At 39.0% G+C, this 24425-nt stretch overlaps 1 protein-coding gene and 1 long non-coding RNA gene across 3 annotated transcripts in view; one reads left to right on the forward strand and one right to left on the reverse strand.

Moving 5' to 3' along the window:
- LOC140336133 (myocardin-related transcription factor B-like) overlaps positions 1-24425 on the forward strand; it is a 191181-nt gene that overhangs the window by 131903 nt on the left and 34853 nt on the right. The gene's annotated exons all lie outside the window — the stretch shown is intronic.
- Positions 6740-23607, reverse strand: LOC140335989 (uncharacterized). Of its 2 annotated transcripts, XR_011921790.1 has the most exons (3): positions 21979-23355; positions 18297-18423; positions 6740-9959 (listed from the first exon to the last, which is right to left on the reverse strand). It is a non-coding gene; the product is annotated as an uncharacterized lncRNA (long non-coding RNA). The 2 variants fall into 2 exon arrangements; XR_011921791.1 differs by lacking the exon at positions 6740-9959 and having other exon boundaries at positions 16448-18423; positions 21979-23607.

A 24425-nucleotide genomic window follows, 5' to 3' on the forward strand; every position in this document is an offset into this window, starting at 1 on the left:
GATACAAGATATCACAGGATTGGAACTAAATTCAATAAACAGGCACATACTAACATAACAACCATAAAAGTATTCCAACCATATTAGTGCACACTTGTTACAACAATACCATAAGACAAATTATAAAAGTACAAGTAAAAAGAAAAAGAACTGTAATTAAATCATAGAACAAAAAGGTGTGTGTGTGGGGGGGGCGGGAGTTGGGACACAAAGGATAAGGGACGGGGTGAAGAGTAGAAGAAGAAGTGCACCAAGTAGGCGGGTCGCTCCCAAAGGGAAAAATGTAAGTATGAGAACTAAACATAGAATTCAATTAGAGGAAGCAAGACTCGGTATTCGGTAGTAAGCATAAATTGGGACTAGTAGTACCAGGTGTGGGCCACCTTCCTGGCAGTGCCCCTCACAGTGGAGGTAAGATCCTCCATACGATGGATTTCATTAACTCTACCCAACCACAATCCGATCGTGGGTGGAGCCGGATTTCGCCAGCAAGCAGCAATGCAGGAAAGGGCAGCCACAATTAGATGTCTGACGACCGAGCTTTTGTATGCCTTCCTTGAAAATACATTATGTTGAAGAAGGAAAAAAGCGGGGTCATCAGGAATGTCTTGGGTCTGACATCTGTTGAATAATAGTCCTAACAGTAATCCAAAAATTTCGTAAAAGAGGGCAATGCCAAAATATATGTAGCAACGTGCCTTTCTCTGTCTGACACCGCCAACAACGGTCAGATACCTCTGTGAAAATTCGATGCAATTTGTCAGGAGTGCGGTACCATCTCGAGACCACCTTGAAGCAAGTTTCTTGGTATTTACTGGCGATGGAAGCTTAATGGGTCCTCAATGATTAAAGATTAACAATTTTATCAGTTACTTAATGCAATGTGTTTAGTTTGGTTGGCCACCAATTGGGGATGCAAAATGGTAACAGACCTAAGGGTGTGGGAGTTGTGTGTATAGGATGTAGCTACTGGTTCCAGGTAGTGTGGGTTAATAATTGCAAATGGGGGTCTGTAAGTGTGAGGAAACTATTTTACTCTGAAAAGACAATGTATTTATGTTTCAGTTTGTAGTCCCTGTGTTTGAATAAATGGTATTTGGTTTAGAGAGTATCCATCATTCATGTACTATTTAATATACTCGGTTATCCTGAGTCTTTATGCCAAGTTGAGAATGTGTAGTATTCCAGTGTAATATATAATGGACAGAATTCATTCTTTGAGTTGAAATCCTTTTAGTATGTATTGTGTTCAAAGATTGTGTTATGAGTTGTAGTCAACCCCTAGTCCCATAATTAAACTTTGTATAGAAGGCAAATTAGCACCCCTTAGTTTTTTAAACAGGATTCCTGTTTAGGTGTGGTGGCTGATGTGGGAGGATGGATCAGTGAATGTGTGTGTCCGTAAAAGAAGGCGCAAGAGGTCCTGGCTTTGTGGTAAGGTGCACAGCCACACAATAAGTATATTTGTAAAGTTCACTTCCAAAGAAAATACTTATAATTTACACTAATTTACCTTTACCCATTCCCCCAGCGGTGGACAGTGCTGGATCACTGGCAATCATATTTCTAATGTACAGATATCTCTGAAATGATATTTTGACTTACTGTTCATGAAGTGCCTTCCCTCCTTCTAGGTGGTACATGGGTCACTGCTAAAGGTGCAGAAGTCTGATCAGACATAGCAGTCTGCTTCCAGGCTTTCTGCCACTGGCTTTTCAGGCTCTAAAAAAGAGCTCAGGTTTTCATTTAGAGGAAGGTCAATTTATTAAAATAATATTTAGGATGCATATGGTAGAGTAAAATGAGGTTTTGGTGGTATTAGATTGCATTCAGAGGCTTATACAGTTGTCTGTGTTTCATATTCTGAAAAGTCAGCTGAAAAGCCATTTTATTGCAAACAGCCTCCTCTGGCAAACTAAGCCCCCCATGTAAAAACATAAGAAGTAAAGCCTGCAAAAATGTTTGCAATCACATCTTAGGGCTGGTAAACTTCCATGTTATTGTTGTTTTTTTTTTCTCTCTTGTTTAGATACACTATAAATACGTATGCTACCTTTTGTAATGGATGACCTTTGTTGTGGTACGCAAGTAGTTCTTACCTTTGTGACATATGTCAGGCACTAGAGGGAATATAATCAGCGTATCAGTGATAGAACAGCAGTATTTGTGGGTCAGTTATCAGAAAATAAAAACTTTAATTGAACTAACCCTATCGTTATCTTATCCTTATTTGAACCAACCTCAGGAAATCCTTATTTATTTATTTTTTGTTTCCATACATTTTTATTGGAATTTTACAAAAATAGGACAGAGATATAAATTCAGTACAAAACAGTCCACTAAAACATTCCGTAACCGAGAGTGGAGAGAAATAAAATTAAAAAAAACATAAAGTACTCTGATATTTTCCACACTGTAAAAAACAACCACACAACTTAAGCTGCGTACACATTCGCAATTTTTGTCGTTGGAAAGGATCTTTCACGATCCTTTCCAACGACAAGGGACTGCATGATGCATGAACGGTGCTGTACATACAGCACCGTTCATGCTCTATGGAGAGGGGAGGGGGAGAGCGACGGAGCGGCACCCTGCTGCGCGCTCTCCCCCTTCCCTTTCATTAGGATCGGTCGTCGTCCATCGTCCGTGGATCCGGCAGGTCGGTCGTTCGGACGATGGACGACACCGACTGTACACACGGCAGATTTCCGCCCGATATTTGGCCGATGCCAATTATCGGGCGATAAAAATCTGCCGTGTGTACGTAGCTTTAGGTCCACTCCTCAGCTTGGTTTACAACTCGGTATATTTCCGATGAAGTGCACTTTTTCTTTCATTGGCCAGCAGTCAGTTACCGTTTTTCTGATTACACTTATATTAAATATTTCTTGTTCTTAGTAGGAGCAAGAAAATGGTTTGTATTTTGAAAAGTTCAGCAGTAGTTGAACTTTTTATGTTTAGACTCTTTCCGAGAATGTAAAAAGAACCTTTTTGCACCACTATTTTGTAACCTGGTTCAGTTTAGTGTTCTAAGTAATGATTGTGGTTACATGACTCTAATGTTGTAAAGACAGAAATCATTTGGAAATTGTTTGGAGGGTTCTATAACCTCCAGTGTTTGGTATGCTTTTCCAACTAACTACAGATTCAGGCCATTGGCCATCACTTATTCCAATAGGACCGGGATAAAGTATCTGCTTTCTTGTGTGCACCCCCTGCCCCAATATTCTCTCTGTCCCTCCCTCAAAACATTGCTCTATTTTCCATTTGTGTGTTGTTTTGCATGAAGGCCACATGGCTTATTGATAAAAAAAAATATAAATGTATAAATAGGATTTTTTAAAACTTTTTTTTTTATTGAGGCTATGTTTAGATTAGCTGTTTATGACGGCATGTTTAACTGCTCTTCGGCACCTTTTAGCAACAACTTGGCATCCAGTACCAGTCATAGGCAGTCGTAGTTTCTTTTCAGGAGTTTGCAAACACGCAAACATGTATGGGGTTGGTAAAATAAATAAATAAAAGGAACTTCTTGATTTCAATCAGAACCATAGCTTGGGGATGGTTAAGGACTGCTTTACAGCGGTATAGTTTTTGAAAATACCTTATAGTCTGATTTACACTTATGGCTTTTTTTCTTGAATAAGTCTTTCTTTTTGTCCTTTGCCATGTGGGTTCTATGACCTTAATTTTGTAATTATTCAGGTCGAGAATAATTTGAAATTCAGCTCATGTTTGTTGTGTTGTGTAGATGTGCTAGAGTAGCGGTAGCCAACCGGTGGTCCACAAGAAAATGTTGTTGGTCTGAGGCTCTGTCCCTCATATGGACACAACCCGCCCACTCCCCCAAAGAAGGGCCAGAGCTACTTGCTAAACATCCTTGGGGAACAGTGGTGCAGGGCTGTGGGCACAACTTTTTTTGCGTCCACAGCCATGCACTACTGTCCCCCCAGAATATTTAGCAAGCAGGTCTCCCCACGCATGCGATTCCGTGGATTTTGTGGTCCTTTAGGTCGGAAAGGTTGGTAACTACTGTGCTAGAGTACCATTTGAAATGAAAGACAATGCTATACACGTTGTCTCATGTCCCACCTTTAAGTTTAATTGGAATTAGTTATTTCATTGCAAAACTTGAGTCCATTTGGCATGTTTAAATATGAAAAATAGTAAGTGGAATTAGTACATTTAATTTTGAAATCAAGCTCTGCTCTCAATAAATTAAAGAAAATCAGTGACAGGTATTTCCAAGTCACATACTTCTTTAATAGTATTCAAGGGAAGAATGTTGAAATTCTCCTAACTTGTGCAAGTATGTTGCAATTGCTGTTATTTTGGGAGTGTGTGTTTCCAGTGACAGGGACAACAAAATCCAGATGTTTGGGCAGAGTGTACATTACTTTATCCTTAGGAGAACAGATAATTGGTTTATAAGGAACAATAAATTTTGCTCCTAATGAGACAGTTAGCCCTGTGTTTGTAGTGTGTGATGTCTTTTAGATAGAATAGAAATCCTTCTGCTCAAATTATTTGTAAATATGAGTGCTGCTCGAAGGAAAAGTATAAGCATTTCAATATTTTTTCTTTTCTATTATACACTTGTAAAAGTTAGATAGTATAAATTATTTACACTGCATGTTGGTATGTACTCCGGTATCCGGACATTTAGGTTTCCCTGTAGTCTTCCAGCCAGTGTGATGACAACACGGCAGCGGTTTCTTTGGAATGGGGGGGGTTCAGGAATTATTTCAAGGCTGAGTATAGCTCACACAATGACGTGTGAATGCGACTTAGTCTTACAGTGTTGTGATCCCAGCCTGTGCAATGATGAGGACTTGTTGAAGACTAAACTTCGGACAGAAAGGGCCACAAACAAAAAGCAACTGAAAGCCGCTGCAGTAAAGGCCTGGCAGAGCATTATTTGGAGGAACCCCGGCATCTGGTGATGTCCATGAGTTCAAGACTACAGGCTGTCATTGCCAGCAAAGGGTTTTCATCCAAGTATTAGAAATGAACATTTTATTTTCAGCTTTTGAATTTGTCCATTTACTTTTGAGCCCCTGAAATGAAGTGATTGTGTAATAAAGGATTTAGTTCCTCACATTTATGCAATCTCTTTGTTCAACCCACTGAATTAAAGCTGAAAGTCTGCAGTTCTAAAGCATCTGACTTGTTTAATTTAAAATAATTGTGGTAATGTACGGAACCAAAATTAGAAAAAAATTGTTTCTGTCTAAATATTTATGGACCTAACTGTATGTAACTAATAGATATGGCTGCCTTCATGAACACACATCATAATGTTATACTCGTAAAAAGGATTTAATACTAAATAGGTTCAGCACCTGTATTCATGAAGGCAGGATTTAAACGAATCAACTCCACTGCACAGTTTCTTTTTTTTTTTTGCTTCTTTAACAACCACTGGAAATTTTTAGGGTAAACCCAGCAAGAAATTTTAAGTGTTGAGAGGTTAAAGTCTACTAGAGAAGCTGTAGGAATGTCATAGAACATACAGCCACCATCCCTTCTTATTCAGGTGCTAAATACTCTGTTACTGATACCTCTGATTGGCTAAGCACAGTCATGAATGCATTCGCAAAATGATTCCCTTTGGCTCTTGGTACTGAATGAAACATTAGAAAAGCTATATAGTATGTTTTTGTTTTGTTTTTTGGGGGGGGGGGGGTGCTTGAAAGCTTTTTTAATGTGTATACCTTCCGAAAAAGTTTATCAGTATTCCAACTTATATATACTGTAGTTTGTATTTTTTGCTTTGTTTGATGCAGATGTTTGAGGCAATGCAGAATACCCTTGCTTTGTATGTTCCCGTGAGCTATCTAGCTGCATCATTCACTCCCTTCAGGTGCAATCTCCTCCTGGTTTAAATTTTGTGCACAGAGACCGGTTTGCACTGGAAAATGTTTGTGTGCAAAGTAGCACCCACTTTCATATTAGTGTGTCATTTTTTTCTAGAATAAGGTGTGAATTTGTATTTGAAGTCAAACAAGTTTTTTTTCTTTGCACTTACATTGACCCCAGTGGGTTTTTGGGCCAGGTCAAAGTACCTTGTGGGTTATGATATTATTACATTGTAGGAGAAGAAATGATATCACACAGCTTGTAAACTGGCTCTCGGTATATGCAGAAACACAATGTAAATCCATACCCAGTATCTGTTTTTCCTATCAAAGATAATATGCATAGATTTCTGAGGATAAGAAACTTATGCATCCCATGTAAATGTAATTGTCACATATTTACAAAGAACAACTGAAGATGAAAGTTGAAAAATATGCAAGGATCATTTTTGTGAGATAATCTGAAATTAACTCTTGGGTCAACCTTCTTTTATTTGTGTTCTATATACTAAAATCCTATTGGCTGGGAAAATCGTCTAGTCGTGACTTCATCTGGGAACATGAAAAGGTCATGCTATCACTAAGGATTCCCATAATTTAGTGGCTTGCTTCTGTTAAGTTCCAAACCCTGATTGTTCCCAGACACTTTTCATGTGAAGCCCTGTGGAGAAGGAAACATCTGCTGTATTTGGATAGTTCAGGACATGAAAACTCTGCACTAAACTCAGTACAAGAACTTTAGACCAGTAGGCTTGGTTCCTAAAATGAGGTTGTTCCATTTCCATACACCTGTATGCAATTGCTAGGAACAGCGTACTATAATTCCCCCGTAGAGGAATACATTAAAAAAAAAATAGGCTGTTAACTATGATTACAGATTACTTGTTTGTTCTTTAGGCAACCCTTTTATTTTTTCACAAATATTTCCTCCTAGGTATATTCATTCTGAGTTGTGTGAACTTGAGGTAATACTGACTTATTTTTAAATTAAATTTCATTTTACTTGTGTGCCAGTGCTCAGGAGCATAGCTGACATTTATTATGGATTATAAACATATTTGGATCACACTGATACATGCTGTTGTGATCTTGTGAAAGATGCTTCTGTTGCTGTCTTTTATTTATTTCTAAGCAATGCTTTGTTACTTTTTGACCTAAAAAGGATTATCTTTGCCTAGAGTTTTTTTTTTTTTTTGTTTTCTTTTGCTGAAATGTATACCATTTTCTTAATTTTTTTTGTAAACTCTTCATAAATTTTCTTTTGCAGCTAGTTTTTTTTTGTATTGATTTACATATATGAAGTAGTTGGATGTGATAAAGGAATGCATATTAAATATTTGTAAAAGACCTGGGCGACACCTCCTCTCTACATAGACTGTACATCTGCTAAAGCTTTTAAAGCTGGCTTTGGCTAATCGTCTCCTGTTTGGGAGTATATCCTTCTAAGCATTTTCCCGTTTGTATAGTGGATCCAAGTGCCCACATCAATGTTCTGATTACAGATTAAAGAAGAGCTGGTGTAATTGAAGAATACAGGAACAAGAAAAATATGGGACTTTAACCGCAGTGGATTTATAAAAAGTTATCATATACCTTTTATTTCCTTCATTAAAAAACAACAGTTAAAAAATATACATGCCTCTTCCCTTATACAAAGTTTCAGGAAGAGTTAATCAACATTGTTATATACATGGGCTAGATACATTGTACACATTACACTTGAGGAGATCGACGCGTTTCGCAGACTGTGTCCGCTTCCTCAGGGATGTAATTGGTACAGCTAGTAGGTGTATCAGCACTACAACATGTACAAAAAAAAATCTTCAATGTATATTGGGGATGTTGGCAGGATTACACATGTTAGAAGACCAGACAATATTATTGATAAAAAAAGAGCTGGTGGAATGCTACAGCCTCATATCAACCAATTAATATTGTTCAAAAACAATATGTTTATCTTCATTCCACACTCCAACTATATAGAGGTTTATAGGATTGTTTCCTAGGAGTAAGAAGCAGGCCTTCAAAGTTTCTCAAATTAGGACTTTTAAGAGCAAATATACTTTTCGTGAAACTTTTTTCCTCAGCACCTTTTTAAGTGTTATACTTACCTGCACAGCTTGGACTTACTTTTAGTACACTGAGAAAGCAGACGAATGCTTCTGCTTATTGTGTGGAATATTAGGCTTAATATCCTTCCCCTACTTTAGTTACTGGGAAATACAGAAATGTGCTGTTAGCACTTGTTTTATGCTTATAATATAGTTGGCCTTACGCATCATTTCTCCGCCTAAACTTTGGGGACCTCTATCAAATTATGGCTCTATTGAGGACATAAGGAAAGGTTTCTATATTAAGAACACAACAGCAATAAACACTTTGGTAGGAATTTGGTAGGAAAGTGAATGGCAGCTACTATATTATGACCTAACTTTTCAGTAACCACCCATAACAGCCAGGTGGTCACCGAAGAAATGCCGGGTGATGCACCTGGCTAAAAGGGGCTTGGGGGAACACGGGTTTGTGGTCTAGTTAGTAGTCTATACAAAGTTATTTTCCAAAAAAAAGTTAGTATCAACAGAATCTCAATTGCAATTGCCTCCTACAGAACTAACACAAGAACCACCAGTTTCCTTAGGCATGCCCCTGGGTTATCACTGCTAATATGGTGTTATGGTTGGGGGATCTCTAACAGTGATATCCACAGGTCAGAGTACTCTAGCTTAGTATTCATTATGCTGAATGCATTGCTGGATACTGGGAAGAATACCATCTTTACAGTTAGCCTAAAAGATCATTTGTGTCAGTGGTAACAGACCTGAGATGCATACATTTCTAATTGCTGAAGGAACCTTAAACAATCTCTGGAGGAACTCCAAGCTTCCATGGAATCCTTGTTGAGAAATCCAGAATTTCTAATTAGAATTCCAGAAAATCAGTTTTTGTAAAATGCTTTGAAGAGCTTTCCAGGAAAATATAGAAAACTTAGCACTGCTTAACGTTTGAAAATGTTTTATGAACGTTCGCTTTTATTTAATTTTTATAAATATTATGTATTGGTGGTATATTGGCAGTATTTAAAAAGATTGGTTCCACTCAGAGTGGAAGATTAATCGCTGATTTGCACACATAAATTACAATCTGGTTATAGTCATAACTGCAGTTTCAACTGTGTATGTGTACGTGTATACTGTATGTGTGTATATATACATATTTATCTGCATTTAACAATTTAACCTCGCAGGGTTTTCCTATATATGTTGCAACAGGGAGTAGAACATTCTCTAAAACATCCCCTTCTGCGAATCTTCCAGGTCCATGTGTTTCAGTGGCACTAATTGATTCCCACAGGGAAATGTCAGAGATTCCCTGTTTTGTAAAAAGAGACCATAAAATGTTTCAGGAGACAAAACACCCAATAAAGTTACATTTTCAAACTCTGAAAAAATAAAAGGCTTAGATAACATTTTCCAAACTACAACACTGCAAAATGATATAGGGAAACATAACCGGATTAAATTCCTAAATTGACTAAGAGCTTCAAATTAGAAGAGACCAAAATGCAAATGCAGCCATCACATGTGTCATATGCAGTTGTCCAGCTATGAACAGTATTGGATATCATGGTTTATAATTTAAAATTAAATGTTATTGTCTTTATGTATACTCAAATACATTTTTATAAATCGTAGCAATATCTTGGTATCCAAGATTTCTACAGCCTTCTCTTCCCTGTGCAGACAGTATCCGGATACTGAGTGCATGCCTTTGTTCATCTCACCACAGGGCATATGCTTGTTGGTGCAGGTCTACTCATTAGCAGCATAGGAATGTAGATTCCTGTATTTTGATCAACTAACTAGCACTATTATGCAGTGTATGTTGTGAAATGTCCATTTATCATAGAAATGAGTTAATGTCCACAGACCGTGAAGATGGACTGTCCGTACAGAGGGAGGGTGTGGGAAATAGGTTTCTCTGTCAAGCTATATATATAGAGTTGTCTTCTCTTCCAATGGAGTTTCTGTCTATCCAGCTCAAACATGTACACCACCTTCAAAGACCACACAACCCCTCTGGTGTTCTGATTGTTTTCTTCAGCTAAAATGTAAATGAGAGAAGGACAAGTCAGGGTATTTTGTGAATATGTTTAAACATATATATGGTTATGCAATAATCTTAGACCCCTTAAACAACATGCATGTTTTGATGGTGTCTTGTTAAAGCGGAACTAAACTGAAAAATAAAAAAATCACACTTTCCACAGATCCCTCGATGGCGCTGGAGCTTTCCTTGATCGGGTCTCGTGCCGTCATGGAATTCTTCTTCGGCACTGCACAGAGGAAGTGCCGGGCACTGCCATCTTCTTCTGGGTACATCACCCGATCTCGCACTGCACAGGCATGAGATCAGGTGATGTAGCGCGCTGTAAAAGGGTAAAAGAGTTCCGATCTCGCTGTGCATGTGTGAGATTGTCATCTCTTTCCCTTCAGTGAAGGAAAATGCTCTTTGTGAGCAGCCAAAAGCTGGGAGCACAGAACCTCCAGGGATACATACGTCACAAATCCCGGGAAGCCCTGCACTCCCATTCTGCATATCCCAGTCTTAATCGCCACAGAGACTTTAAAAAAAGGTTGTTGCAAAAAAAAAAAAAAAAAAACAACAAAAATATTCTTACTTAATATATTAGGGTTGTCTACCCTTTTATGTGAAGTAAGAAATTGGACTTTAGGTCCGCTGTAATGATATAAAGCCATTATGTAATCAATTGACTATTGACATGTTAGGCTTTATTATACACTATTATTTGTCAGAAAAAGCTGTTCAGTTGTCTACTTCAAATTCACTTTTCAATCGGGGTTCACAAAAGATTTTGTTTATATTTCAAACCACGTTTAGTTAAAAACAAATGTGCAAGATCTGCAGCTTTGTAGCAACTCTTTGTACTGAGTCCCATAATTGGAGGGAAGATTATATACTGATATATATATATATTGATTGATAGATATATTGGTATATATATTGATGTCTTGTAACTTGACTTCTGGGTAACCTAAGATGCACAGCTCAGTGTAGGATATGCTGTGTATCCTAGCATCTCCCGGGGCTTGCTGGGAATAAATAAAAGTATGCGTGTGGGAGTTGTCAGCCTGGCCTGACCAATAAAGATGGTTGAAGACTTGACATCCGGGAAGGAAGCAAATGAAGACAGTACAAGGCAACCAGCCCATATGCTGCAGTGCAGAGGATTGCAGGAGATTATTCTATTTACATAGTTAAAAAAAGTATGATACCTGTAAGCTTAATACTACATGCATAACTAATACATCAAAACTAAATGTTAAACATTAGGCAAGCATTAAACATTGGGAATTTATGCACTACTAGACATTTGACCAGTATTTTCACAACTATTCTTCATGAAACATTTCTAAAAAAAATCCATTCCTCTGTAGGCTTTCTACTGGCTTATACATTTTACCAACCTTTTTTAGAAAACACGTGAACCTTTTGTATAGTTGTCCTGAAATAAATTCTCACCCCACCCCATTTACCTGTGCTGCTTAGTAGGTGAAATACTTACCTTCAGCTTCCATTCAGCATTCTTCACACTGAAGCCGCACTTTTACACAACACAGCAATTCTCATGAAAATGGTGGAATGTGAAAGAATAAGTGAACCTGGCAAGAATGCTTTCAAAAGAAAGTGGCTCTGATGCACCACTGTGAAATCACTGGGGGGATAACAGAAAGATTGTACAAGATGTCCTTTAAAGCCCCAGCTATTAGCTAACTAAAAATGAGAAGTTACTAAAAAGAAAATGTTTTGTTTTAAAAAATTGTAGTTAAATTGTTCTTAAGCTTGTTTGTCATAAGCAAATGATGGTCCCCAAATACATCCAATTGTGAAGAAGAGGGGTTGAAGTTAATATTACTGCCAGTGTTGCCATTGGGCATTTATATCTCACCTTTTATGCGATCCCTGCCGTAAAGGGGAATTAAATGTCTTCAGCAGAAACATGAACGGGTAGGACACATCAAAAAAACAGAAATGATGAAACAGAAATAAACAGTTTAAAGTGGAAACAGTTCATGAGACTTCCACAATCTCTCACATATTGTGGTGTATTGATCTCATAATCTGCTGTAGAATTGTAGTAGAGCCAGTTGGAAAAAATGTCATATTGATCTTTATTGGTATGTGGTCTTTTTTCTGGCTCCATTATCTTATTCACTTCAAGGAACCAGTTTTTAGCCATGATGATTCTGATTTCCAGTACTGTGCAATTACAGTTCCCAGCATATAACATTCATGGGAGAGTATCACTTTTATATAAATATTTGAAAAGACAACACACAATGGGTCTGAGGGATTTCCCATGTGGTAATGGTTTTAGAAAGGCATTGAAGTTGTTCTTAGAAGGAGCGTACCTTTGAGCATTCCCACAATTCATTTTTGCAGGTAGCCCGCTCCAACACATATCAAAGACTCCTGAGAACATAGCAAGTATTTTATTTTGGACTAAGTTTATACCTTCCTATGTTGTGGTACTGATGGAGGCCACATTTTCTTACACACTCTTCACCTCTCAAACCTGTATGCCAGTTTGCAGTTCCAATTAAAGCTTGTACTAAGTAATGTTTTTTAAAAAGTCTAGAAGGTGTTTTTTTTTCAGACCCAGTGTTAATGCCTGATTGTGCAGCTCAAACGTTTTATGGCTGGCATGAGAGGCCAGGAGGGTGTTGTGCACAGCTTACTCAAAATATTGCAAATGTCTACATGGACTGCTGTCAGTCTGGAGCGGTGGTTCCTAGACAGGCTGCATGTGCATTCATAGCACTCATTGTCAGTGTTTTCAGCCAGGGTTTGCTACAGTTTCCTTGAGCAATTTGTGCCTCAGGTTAGCTGTTATTGACACCAGTGTTCTTTTTGGCATTCTAATTCAGGGTTTCCCCTGGCTAAAAAGGTCAGGAAAGTCTGCCCTAGGTGATGCCCATGTGTAAAGCTGGGCCTTCCTAACTGACATAACAAGAATCCAGTAAATAAAAGGGGCAGGCCGGCAATAGTCAGGCTGGTTTGGAAAGTACTAGGTGATATTGGATGTCCTCCAGCTAGGAAATAAAACAGGCTTTGCTTCACTGCAGGTTCTAATGCACAACATCACGTCATCACATCACATCACTTCACATCACATACTGTACAACTGTGCCAGGCTGATGTTCACTTTTAAGGCAATATTTTAGTTGTTATGTTATGTGGGAGGAGTGGGGGTTCATGCCTAAGGACACTTTATTATATGACCAATACAATAACTCCAACTTCTTGTTTTTGTTTTTTATTTGCTACAAAATTCCAAAGCTAAACACTGCAGTACATGGCACAAAAGCATATTGTATACGCAACTGTCTTACCAATCTGTTTTTAGGAGAACTAAGTAAAATAATATCTAATCACTAAACAATTGAAAATTGTTCTGTTTTCTTTGTTTATTGATTTGATTATATCCAAAAAGCAGTTTTTTTTTGTTTGGAAAATTGTGAAGATTTTGTTGACTGGAAATGTAGTCTCTGCTAAATGTTCTTTTCTTGTTGTTCTTTAAAAGTTCTTTAACAATCTTGTCTTTTTGACCAGATCACATTTTTCTAAGTCCCAGGGGCTGTTTCTGTTTGTATTGAATCTCTTTTTGTCACCCGTCCATGGCCTATGATGCTTGTGTATGTATTCTCACACTAAATACTGATCGTAGGAGGAGAATTGCCAAAATGATAGCTCGTACTCTGTTTTTCCTGTTTCAGATGACTTTCCTGAAGCATAGATTTACCCTGAAGTGGGCAGGGTTCCTTTGGTTCACTTCTCTCTTAGTGACACCCCCACTATATTTACCTAACCCTTTCTGTCCCGCCACAGATACATATTTGTCATTCAGTCATGCCTGTGGCACTTTTGACATTTGTTTATATCCCTCTGCTGCTCTTCTGTTCTCTGTGCAGTATACACAAAAGCAGTACATAGTTTTGTAAAATAAATACATAGTTTATAAAAAAGGACAAAAATGTACTTATGCTCTCTAGTGTTGCTGCGAGAATTTACCAATGTATTGAATATGCCAGCTTGATAGAGGTAGTTAGTCCTGTTAGTTGAAAACCATTTGAAAGCCACATGTTTCACCCCCTATTTCCCAAGTTATCACTTTTGTACTGGCATTCTGAATTGAGTTTGACATTTGCACGATATATTCTTTGTTCTATCTGTACAGCATGTCTCTCCCACAGTGTTCCCTTGTTGGTGCAGGCTAGTTCCTGCTGACAGCTCAGATAAGGTAGCATGCTTTGCATACCATGGGGCTGCAGGGACATGCATGCGGGCTGTGTTTTGTTTAGAATTCTCGTAGATCCCCTGCCCTTGATAGGGTACAAATACCTGAGATGATGTAGGAGACTGCCTTTAAAAATGAAACAGTAATGGCAGTGTAGAGTTTTACAGGGGCCTACAAAACCATAACACATGGAAGAAGGCCTTCTTGTGTAAATCGGTTTTGCAGAGTCTCTTCAGTCTAATTTCGACTGCTGGTAAACTCTCCAGGAATAAAAATAAAGTAATGTAAAGTACAAATATTGTTGCCAACACATTATTTTGCAGCTATCTCCCAAGGCAAAGGTACAGTAATGTATATTAAGCAGAGTAATCTAATACCAAAAGTACAAGCTACAGTTGGTATAAAAAATTAAAAAAAAAACTAATTAAAAACTATTTTAATTAGCTGACAAATTAAAGAAGGAAATAAAATTAAAGGTAAAAATGTTTTAAAATGTAAATGACATTTTGTCTTCTGTTCCATGTATTAGGCTGTGTACAAATGTTAGGTTTTTGTTGCTTATGGCTATTTACACACATAAGAATTTTGTCGCTGGAAACAATCTTTCATGAACATTTCCAGTGATAAATGAATGAACAAATGCTGTACACAATGCAACTGTTTTCTTCTATGAAGAGGGGAGGGGGAAGACCAGCGGTACCCGGTTGTGCTCTCTCTCTGGACTTGCATAGCGGTTGTTCCTGAATGTTGTCCCCAACATTATTTAGTTCCCTCTCCATTGGTGAATACAACGCTATCTGTACTGCACCTTCTACTTTGCCTAAAAATAGTCTCCAGCTATGAAAGTTTCATTCATGTATCTGGCTTTGGACAAAATGATCAGATAATATGGAATATCCGACAATAATGCTTGTGTACAACAATCCTCTTTGCTGAATCCTGGAAGTGTGGCTGGGAAGCTGAATATAAATGAAGTTATTACCTCAAAGCCAAACATGTAATTGATCACAGATAACAGTCTTCTGATGTGGTGACTGCATTAGTTCTTCATTTTCTAGCTTTTATTTTCCTTTATTTTTATTTTACAAATAACACTTGCTGTATGTAGGCTCCTGGTCTGCTTACCTATAAATAAACATGTAAATGCATTAAAATGCACTTAGTTTTCCCCTTGTTTCCCATCATCTTGTACTTACAGTACCCCTTGTAAACTCCCATAAATACCTACTGATCGTGCCAGTAAATTCCATCTCTTGCAGCTTCCTGTGATAGCGTGGCAATGATACTGTCCAGCTTCTACAGGAGCCAAGATGACACTGTGATGTGATGGCACACCTACAGCTACTTATTGTTTTCTGGATTGGCAGTATTGTGGTTACTGCAACCCTTCCATTATAAGCTGCAGTGTCTGGGAGGGGTAGTGTGCGGGACACAAATAAAAAAGGATTTAGTTCAGTTTACTTGTAAATCACATAGTACCTGAATGTGGGGCTCATTTGGACTCCTATAGAGGAACCTTTGGTTTCATTTATTACAGATTCATTTATATAGATTTATTCTGCCTACAGTAGAGTTTTAAATAATGTATTGGCCAGAGTCGCAGGCGGACAACCATTCCTTATGTTATTTTCGTATAGTACTGCCAACAGAAGTAATATACCTTGGGCAAGTTTTCCTTGGAATTGGATGCACAGGAAAAGCAGTTAGAAAGGTAATCACCAATACCCAAACCAGTATGGTCCTGATATTCTGCAAAACGTGACAGAAACATGCACATTCATGTTCCAGATGGAATGCTAAGAACAGCTTTTACTATGTCTTGTGCAGGCATGATCTAATATGAAGAGGAATGAAATAGGGCCAAACACCTTAGGAGGGGAGCTTTTAATTGTTTTTAGAAGTATAATTGTTAACATATACAATATGTATTCCTTAGACTTGCTGTATGCTCTCAAACTGTATAACTTGAGACATGGATGGTAAGTTTGTGTCCATTGCTGGCCAGACACTAAATTGCTGCCAATTATAATGACAGAGGGGTTAATGGGGACTCACTCACAGGGCAGTAATCTTGCTGATCATGTAATGTTCTCTCCAATGCAGTCTTTTTCTATCTCAGAAGCTATTTTCCCACAGAAGATGGTGTGGGGGAGTGAGCAAACATTAGGGAGGAAGTAGAAAACACATAATCTACCCTTTCCTTCTTTCCTCTCTGTATATCTGTACAGACATGAATTAATGAAGATTTTAAAGGCATAGCAAAAACAGAGGCTGATCTACTTCTGCTTTATTATAGTGCATACTTATTTTTCAGGTACAGTTCTCACTTAGCTGTAAAGAACACTTATAACATAGATGTGACAATAAAGAGCGTTGCTCCTTTATCTGCCTAATTATTATTATTAACTTGTATTTAGTGCGGACATATCACAGAGTTTTACAAAGTCCAATGTCATATCATCAACTGTTCCTCAAGGGGCTCACAATCTATTGTCCCTAACATAGTCGTATGTCATTAACACGGTCTAAAGGCAAGCCAAAAAAAACAAGTGCATGATTTTGGGATGTGGGAAGAAATCAAAGTGCCCACAGGAAAGCCACGCAAACATGGGGAGAACACACAAACTCCTTGCAGATGGTGCATTGGCCAGGGTTTGAACCTAGGACTATATTGCTAAAGAAAATGACATAATCAACACCGTAGTTTGTCACACTAATTACAGTGATATTGTACAATATCAGAGTCACAAATAACTGTATAGTTTGAGGACCTAGGCAGAAAAGGAAGGAAGTGCAAAACCTAGAGCAGAGATCAATAACAGCATTTATGGAAATGAGAAAGAAGTAAGCATTTTGTCTGATCCAGCCTGTAAATAGCCTGGTATGCGGGAAGAGTTCACTGTCCAGGGCCAGCACTAAAACCTGGCTGGTGGTGAAGGATATCCTCCAAACTCTGCAAAGGGTGCCACTGGTCAGAGTTAAGTTGCAACTTGAATGATGTGGTATATCTTCCAGCATATAGGTGAGTGAAGTTTGTTATGCTACTTCTCGGTAGAGATAGCGGCTTCAGGTATACCGAGTTTAGGGAAGCCTCCCCCTTGTTAAGCCACTAGATAGATTATGGTTTTTCGACTGTAAAAATGGACATTGCCACTCAACTAGTCACTACTAGTCTGTATGAAACTGATTTTATATAGAGATTTTAAAGCAGATTGTATATAAGACCAGTTTAAAGTAGCCCAGTTGTAAGTTTAAGCAATTTACAAGCCTCCTTGTGAAAGAATACATTTTATGTGTTTGTGTTGAATATCGTGTCCTCTTAATGGACACTGGATCCTCCTGAACCTTCTCCTTCCCCTATCAACAATTTAAAGTAATGAAGGGGATAGTGTAAGGAACTATAGTACTCAGCAACCGATACCTTGTACAGCTCACCTAAAAGTGTTAGATTGCAACAGCACACAGAGCTTTGTAAGAAGTATTCACTAACTATCTACCGAACCAGTAAATATACAACTTTACATGTGGTAAGATGGTGGAAATTTCATGTTTACCACCAACAGGGTTACTTTAAAGTGGCACTAAACACTATACTTACCTGTTCCGTCACAGGGCACTGCCATCTTCTTCCTTCTCTTACTGAATACGATCTTCCACCATCTTGACGAAGGCCAGGGTGACTGCACAGGAGTTTGTGTATTCTTGGCATGCGCAGGGGAAGCTGGAATCACCAATTATTCTGGAAACCAATGCTAAGCTGCTTATGCACAGCCCAGCTTTTTTGGGAGTTTCCCAGAGCGGCAGGTAGAGGGTATTTTTTACAGAAGGGACATCACCTGTCCCTTTCTGCAATAATGCCCTGGCTGCATGTGCATTTTTAAAAGTAAAACTTAAGTTCCTCTTTAAGGATTGCAATATATGGCCTATCTGCACACCATGTAATCTGTTGGAGCTTACCTTACATTAGGGAGGTGTAGGAGTTACAGCATGGTGATAGTAAATTTACATGGAATAAACTTATATCCAGCTTGCTGGAAATTCAGGTTGCTTTGTTTTATCCTTCAGGAAAAAGGGGTTGCTATGTGGGACTAATAGGTTTATAGGTAAAGATGACTTCTCACCTGTTATTTTCTGGTAAAATCCGTCAATATTTGCCTGCGTTTTTCTCTGGTACATTCACTTCGGAAACTTTTTTTTAAAAAATATTTACTTGTTTTAACTGTCCTAGATTTGCCTTTTGTCTTCCATCTATAAAAAATCAGAAGGTATAAAAATGGTGAAGATGGAAATACTATGTACAGATTAGGTATTACAGATTTATATGCCTTTTGGCAATTTTGTTTTTCAAGGATTCAAGGAATTTTGTAAGGTGGTGTATAAGTTATAAAATTAGACTTTTCTCATTGTACTCAAATGAAGAACAACTAAGAAAAAGTTGCAGCAACCTACATTGTTTTCCAGTAAACAGACGATGAAAATGCATGTCCTGATTTGCTCATAGTGAAATATTAAAGGAGTTAGGCATTCTGAATTTGTAACAGGTCCACTTAATGTCTGGCCATAAAAAGCCCATACTTTCCTTCTTTTCATTTTCCATTTGCCAGGAGCAATTAGAACTACCTAATATTTTTAGGTATAGGGGAGCATTTGGTTCCCCTTCACCTCCCACATAACAGTTGCTGGTACTTGGCCATGGTAAGCTCTGCTAGGATCAAAGGTTCACAGGTTGTTTAGTGACTGTAAAGTACAAAGCTAGCTGTTGCTGCATAAAATCTTTAACTTATATTTTATATACTCTTTGCACTTCTAGGTTTGGACCATTAAAACAAAGAAATTGTGTAAAAGAGGTGGTGCTGGCAAATATGTGTATGTCGACAGATGCTATTGAAGGATTCCTTCCCCTGGGCAGAATTGAAATCTAACTATAGAAAATTTTAGCTGAGGAACCGTTACCATCTTTGATAATTCTGTATTCCACATACAAGAAATAATAGGGGTTAGGTGCAGACCAGGACAGGAAAGAAAAATTAACTTGACAATGGCTCAAATTATTTTCTGTCCAAAACTTAACACAAAGTATTTAATGAAGCTGAGCTGTTCGTCTAAATCAGGGGTCGGCAAACTTTTATGGCCACTAGGCCATTTCAGGGGTGGGCAGGAGCACACTAGTCTGGAGTCCCACCCTAATGGCTCCACCCCCACCAGAGAACGCCCCCTGAAGTGAATTCCCTCGCCTCCGTATGCATTGCGGAGGGGAGGGATTTGGCTTCAGGGAGCATTCCCTAATTACCGCAGTGGTGGAAGTATCAGGCGTGCCGGGGTAAATAGGGGAGCCACAACAAAGGAGGCGGCTTTGGTAGTTCCTAATGCCCCCTGGACGATCCGGCTGGCAACCCGCATTAGGCCAGATCAGCCAGGGGGGCGTTAGGCCGGAACGAACTACCGGCTAGGCCCTATCTGGCCTATAGACTGGAGTTTGCCGACCCCTGGTCTAAATGTAGTAATCTAAAGCCTAGAACACACAAGCAGATCTGCTGCCAATTTTGCATTCATTCAACCAGTCCAACCAATTTTCCAATCCATTATCTGAAAGCATGGTACTTATGTACAATTTCTTGCCCTTGTGATTGTAAGTAATAATGGATGGGGTAAACCATAGGACAGATGGGAGTCCCTAATAGAATTTGCTTGGTCATTTGTACACAAGACATGACTTTTTTTTTTTTTTTTAATCAGTGTTTACTTGTATCTGTTTGGAAACTCAACAGTCAGTCCTTTATGATCCAAAAATTGGATGAGAGGTAAAATCAATCTGCGTTTACTTGGCATAGCTTTGACAACTACTTTCAAAGTAGAATCAGGGCTGTGGTTGGTGGGGGACAGTGGGTTCTTCTGGACTGCATCAATGGATAATTGGGCAGCCAAGTGGCAAAATACATTTCATATAGATAAATGTATTGGATTTAAGCACTTGGGGGTAACAACATGCATGCCGTATACTGTCTAGGGGGAATACATTTGGGGGAGTCAGAAGTGGAAAAGGATCTGGGGGTTCTGGTAGATCATAGACTTAATAACAGCATGCAATGCCAAGCTGCAATATATAAAGCTAGTAAAGTAATTTCTTGTAATAAAAGAGGAATAGACTGCAGAGATGGAGACATAATCCTGCCCCTGTACAAAGCATTGGTCACACCACATCTGGAATATGCAGTCCAGGTTTGGGCCCCAGTTCACATTGTGGGATTGGAGAGAGTGCAGAGAAGGACAACTAAACTAATAAAAGGAATGGAGGAGCTCCGCTATGAGGAGAGATTAGCTGAACTGAATCTATTCTCCCTTGAGAAGAGACGTATAAGGGGGATATGATCACTCTGTATAAATATATAAATGGTCCATATAGAGAACTCTCTTCCCCATTATTCACTGTAAGATCATTACAAAGCACAAGGGGGCGCTCTTTGCATCTGGAGGAAAAGAAGTTTAAGCTCCGGATAAGGAAGGGATTCTTCACTGTAAGGGCTGTGATAATGTGGAATCGGCTTCCTCAGGAGGTAGTTTCAGCAACTACTATAGATTGCTTTAAGAAAAAGCTGGATGTTTTTCTAGAAACACAGATTATAACTGGGGATTAAGGCTTTAAAGTAAAGATAACAGAGAATAAGGAATGGAATCAGGAAGGATTTTTTCCCCTGTTGAAGCAAATTGTACCGGGGTTTTTTTTTGCCTTCCTCTGGACCAACTATGTTTTATAGGGTTCTATATCTGGGATATGTTAATTTCCCTAGAAGTTGAAATTGATGGATTTATGTCTTTTTTCAACCTAACTTACTATGTAACTATAATAACAATTACTTCTAGACATGGGAGAGAGGGGCCCAGGATGTTTACTTAGTATGCATGGCCTAGAAATGTCTGATGGTGGTCTTGGGTAGAAAAATTACTTAATCACCGTGAAGCTAATTTTTCATTGTCTAATAACATCAAGAGTTAGTATGTATATTCATAAAATGAGCATATAATGCAACAAAAGCATTAAAAAGTATGATGGCATGTTTTCAACTGCAAATAGTTAAGTCATCCTTCCCCAGGAACTGCCTTCAACTAATTTGGACAGAAGTGCGGTAGGGTGGACTTCCTCCCCCGTGTTTCTTACAGCCTGTACTGCAACATTTCTACTTTCATGATTACTTCACATGTTGCCACAGCATCTACTTCATTTCTTGTCTTCCTGTCTTGGGGGTGAGTGTTCCTCCAACAGAGCACTCATGCAGAGCCAAAACTTTTTCAATGTGACTGCAAGCAATCGTTCCTGTGTTGGCGGCATCAGCATTCTTTGAGTAGGTAAAACTAAACAGCTGATATGTTTATATATACACACATATATATATATATAGATAGATAGAATCTATTTTTGATGTGTGTTCCTGGCATTAAGTAGCTGAGTACAGTTCCTAATGGCTATTTAGATCACTTATCTATATGTGTAACGTTATCGGGAACATGTCAATAGGGATTTCATCAGAAGCATGCATGGAATATGCAGAAAGATTGTTTTATGTTGTCCTTTTGCAACATACAGGAACATGCTATTCTCTCAGCAGTATCTGACCTATCGGGTTCAGTATTTCAAATTGCTACTGTAACATTGTGACTGAGGAATTTGTGGTTCTGCATGATAGTTATTGCACCCAAACTGGTGGGAAGTTGACATGCAACTTGAGCAGCCAATCAGCTTGTGGCTAGGGCTGATTTTTTTAGTTAAATTTTATATAAACAATCAAATTGTAATGCATTACTTACACATGAGCTGCAATACAAAGATTGCAGGAATGTTGTAGCATTATTGCTGCACTTTGTCATCATCAATATGTCATTTTATGTAACTTTTAAATGCAAGTGGTAGGATGTGAGTTTTTTCAGCCATTTTCAGTCCTTGTACAGCTGATATACAAGAGGTAAAAGCAGCATGAGGAGATAATAATTTTGTGTTGGGAAGATGCATGCTGCTGGAGGATGTCCGCAGGTTGACGTGGTTGGATGTGTCGCCTCTTTTACCCCAGATTTGGGTCCAGCATGGTTGCCCTGGGCGCTGGGAAGTGAGTTGAATGATGTTGTCCATCAGACTAAGGTCCTGTTTTTTATCTTGTAATGGGTTATTCCTATTGTCTTTTGTGGTTGGAGTTCTGGTTTAAATAATGTATTGTTCTTCTATTATAGACGTTTTATCATTTCATCCAAGGCTTGATAGGTGAGGGACTCTTGTCCTAGCTGCATGTGGTGAATCCAGGCTTTAGGCCGTTCCCATAGATCCATTTTGCATTCATCATTCTGGACAGCCAGCTGTATTGCCACTATTCGTACATTATGATGGGCATTGGGCAAAGTTCTTTAATATTACTTCTGTGTAGTGGGACCTGGTGTAGTTTTTTGCATTGGATAAGAAGCGATGTTTGGCACGTTTTGTCGCATTGTTTGGCTGGGTCATCCAGAAATGACGATGAGGTATCCCGCCATTGAATTTGGGCTTGTCCATGACTTCCTGCATGTTGAGACTCCAGTTTTGGCTCTATGGATACTTCCCATGCTCCGCATTAGCACCTTGTTATGGATGGCAATGACTTCCCATGCTTAGCACCTTGTTATGGATGGCAATGAATCCTGACTTCCCTCTGGGATGGGGATAGGCTTTTTTTTAACAAATCGTGTTCAGGGAGTTTTTTTTTTTAATAGCAAACTGTCAGTTGCCAACTGCTTGAATGAGAATGTTTGCTGACAGCGTTGACAATCGTGTGTTGTCCTGGCAGTGTCTGCTGGATGGATGATTCGCTCAGTGTCTGCTGGATGGATGATTCGCTCAGGGCTGGCCATTATAATGTGAACCCTGCTGGTGGGCGTGGCGCTCCCGGGCGAAGGGGCGGAGCCCTGTGCTGTCTGCACAGCTCTGTGTGGGAGAATGCAGTGTGCAATGCGCATGTGCAATGTAAGGCAGCTCCATGGCTTTCTTCCTCGGCTCGGATATGTGATGTGTCCGCCGGCTGTCCCAGCAAGGATTTCCCGTGCCCAAGCTTTGTCTGCACGGGGCTGACACGTCCCACGGATCTCACCATGATTGATAGCAGTAAAAAGCAGCCTGGCTTGTCAGAGATTCTCTCTGCAGGGGATTTGGATGCGTTGAAAGAAAAGGAATGCCAGAAAAGTCTGAAGGAAGGTCAGTAAGGCTGGCGGGGTGCCGCATTGCTATGCAGACATGATGCGGTGTCCATGCCATGGCATACACCCAGACACATGACCCCAGCATCATAGCTTTATATCTGATTGTCATGCAGGATCCCTGTGCTAGGCACAGATTTATAGCAATACCTGGAATGACACCCTGTACCTGGCCAGCACACCTATGTCTGATATTTCTGGGATCCCATGATCATTCCAGCATATACTAAAGTATAAACAATCTGATACAATAATAGTTACCCACACCTAGCCGCTTTCTTATGGTGGTATCCCGAAGTTTATTTGTTTGTCTGCAGCGCCTTGGATATATTATATATACTATTGTCATAAAAATATAAGTCTGCATTGGCTTTGTTTAAGGAAACAAAAATCCCCCACCCCTCCACTTCCTGTGTGTAGTTGATGTGAGGAGGGCATGATGTCCCAAGCTGGTGTTTAAACAAGTCTTGGAGATGACATCATTGGTGTAATGCTGAAGGCGATGAGCTCACTTCTAGGTGTAAATCATTACCGCTCTATTCTAAGTTCTCATCTGATTGTGTCTGTAATCTGGGCTGCATTCGTTTAATCATTGCTGTACTGATTGCAGTATGACTTGTGCAGCCTTTCACATATCTAGGTATGCCTGATTGTTAAACGTCTCCCCCTTGCTTTTGTGTTTCCGTGTCAGAAGGATTTATTTAAAATGAGTCATTCTCTGCGCTTTTCGTTTTATGTACTATATGATCTTTTTTTTTCTGTTGGTTGTACGTCTTTGTGGTGTGTATGGGAGTGGTGAGATTCTGTGCACTTCCTATGTTACCTGTATTGTATTCTTACTTATGCAGAACTTGTAGTTTGTGCTACAACCAGCCGCAGAATTTTCCATGCTGAGCACTTGTCACCCGGGCGGACGGTGCTATTTTATTATGAAATCTGTTGTTGTGTATAGCCAAACCCTAGGAGAATGTAAAGTATCTGCTCTGCAGGATTCAGAACATTAATCTCGTCGGACATTTCTATAGTTCTTCTTTCCA

This window comes from Pyxicephalus adspersus, chromosome 7, assembly GCF_032062135.1.
Source record: "Pyxicephalus adspersus chromosome 7, UCB_Pads_2.0, whole genome shotgun sequence".
Lineage (NCBI taxonomy): Eukaryota > Metazoa > Chordata > Amphibia > Anura > Pyxicephalidae > Pyxicephalus > Pyxicephalus adspersus.